The sequence below is a fragment of the Oreochromis aureus genome, linkage group 3 (genome assembly GCF_013358895.1).
Source record: "Oreochromis aureus strain Israel breed Guangdong linkage group 3, ZZ_aureus, whole genome shotgun sequence".
Classification (NCBI taxonomy): domain Eukaryota; kingdom Metazoa; phylum Chordata; class Actinopteri; order Cichliformes; family Cichlidae; genus Oreochromis; species Oreochromis aureus.
The window spans coordinates 44367375-44369862 of record NC_052944.1 but is presented as its reverse complement, the minus strand read 5'-3'; positions in this window follow the sequence as shown (position 1 = coordinate 44369862).

Sequence of the window (2488 nt, the reverse complement as noted above, 5' to 3'; positions counted from 1 at the left end):
ATTCTGCTGGTTTTTGTTTTTGCCCTTTTTCGCCCTCTCAGTCTTCTCTTTCTGCCCTTTCTTTCCACCAGTCAAGTCTGTCCCAGATTCATGCAAGCAAAATAAAATAAATATATATATAAGTGTATTCTGCTATGTTATAATATTTGTGCTAAACCAGAGTATTTGTGCTGAAACATAGTATTTGCCAAATGATAGTATTTCTGCCAAATTATAGTATTTGTGTGCTAAAACATAGTTTTAATTTAAAAATTACATATTATTCATAGTTCATCACAGTGACTCGGTAAACTCACAGTATTTGCTATGTTGTATTATTTTTCTAAATCATAGTGCTTTCTGTAATGTTTTTAGTATTTTTGGCTAAATATATTCTTTCTGTTATCTCATACTATTTCTCCCAAATTCTCGGTATGAGAAGTTATATCATGTTTCGTGCAGTTACAACATTTCTCACAAGTTCTGCTACAGCTATTGTATTTCAAGCCAAGCATTATGTTTCTCCGGAGATATTGCAGTTCTGCTAAGTTATTACATTTTAGCAAAGTTCCTTTGCTTTTCTGCAAACTACAATTCTCTTAAACTTTTCAGCTTTTTCAGCTTAGTCAGCAGACACAGCTTCAGCATTACAGCATCCACACTGCATTTTCAAGCAGGAAATGCAAATTTTCTAGTTATTCCAGCTGCCACTTTTTGTACGCTGGCACTTTAACCATTTTAACAATTTTCAGCCGATTTTCACGCTCAAATTTTAAACTATTCTGCTATTTCTGCTAATGATGGCTATGACTTTTGGTATTTTTATGCGTTATTACACTAAAATATTGCTATGCTTTTAATTTGTCCCATTGAAATGAATGGGAAACTTCCAGCACTTTCGTTAAAACTTGCTTGTGGAAACTTAACTACATTCTCATATACTCTACGCTTAGAACAACCATTCCTCCAAATCTTTTAAAATGTCTTTCACAAATTGCTGAGCTGGCTCATTAATGATCTCAGCTCATGGTCTGTTACCAGTTTTCATCTTATCCTCTTTAAGTTTTGAGTTTCATTTTTGTGATTTTTCAGAAAAATACATGCGCTGTTATAGTTACAGGCACTTTGGCTTCCAGTGGGTGCCACTGTAGGTTCTGTAGTCTTCTTCATGTCCCAACAACTTCTTGCCACGGCTCAATTTTCACCAACTCTCCACAAATTTAAGTACATCAAAACGTAGGTATGATTGGCTTTCAGAAAATGTCACCATCATTGTTGTGGAGATTCATAGAATTTGCAAACTTTCCCCAGACCAACACAGTCGGAAAACCTCCACAGAGTCACACGAGAGTCGTTCAAAATCACCGCTTGATTTCTGTAATGAGAGGCATATTCGAATCGCCATATCTCCTTAACGAAGCCGGGTTAAAACATGAGGCTTGTCCTACGTATATCTTTCAGACACTCCTGACACTACAATTCAAGAATCTCACCCATTACCGCTCTGAAATGAGTTAGACTTGTTTGAGGGTAGGGAAATCGTGCCCTTCGTCATTTCAAATTTCCTTCAGATTTCAACTCTCGAAAATGAACCACTCTTTTCTCTGCCATATCTTTTCTGGATTTCCACAAAGACCTTGAAAATTTCTGACGACTGTTCACCAAAGCCTGCTGTCTCTCTACGGTGAAAGAATGATATCGACACTCCAAATAGAGATTTTAGAGTTAGAAAGCGTTGTTTGAGGGCAAGTCAAGGCAGTTTCGCTTGCCTCACCTGCAGTTAGTGGTGCACGCGCTCAAATATCTTTTTAATAATCTCATATTTGGTAATCGATAAACTGTCAACACTTTAAGATTCTCTATCTTCTGAAACAAAACGTGTAAGAAATGACTGCTTCGTAGCCCCTCGACGGTTAGGAAATTATAGCCACTCTGTTTGAGGGGAATCTACTATGAGAAATAAACTGCACTCCTTTTCTGGTCTCTATGCTGCTGTGTGTAAAAGCCCTGCACTTGGTGCACCAGTTTTAAGAAAAGTACACAGCCTCTCTGATTGAGTGGTAGATTTCAAATTCAGCGTGCCCAGGCTGCTTGACTGACCTAGACATACAGGAAACACAGTATGCACAGCCACCGTTTGTTCACTGCTGCGTGCGTGCGTGTGTGTGTGTGTGTGTGTGTGTGTGTGTGTGTGTGTGTGTGTGTGTGTGTGTGTGTGAGAGACCCTTTATGGCAGCATGTCATTGTAGGATTCAAACTGATTATATTTTAGACTCGCTGACTCACCACAGTCCTGTGTGTGTCTCTCTCAGCGTACTGTGTTTCCACTTTGAGTCCATATAATTGTAATCAGTGTGTATCTGCTATTGTTATTTTTCTTTCTTTTTTATTGGAATTTTAATTTTTCTTAATAAGCAATATTTTGAGCAACCCCTTACCATCAGTATTTTTTCAGTTGTCCATTTTGCTTTTTCTTAATTTTTCTATTTAAGTTGTCATTCTGTTAAAT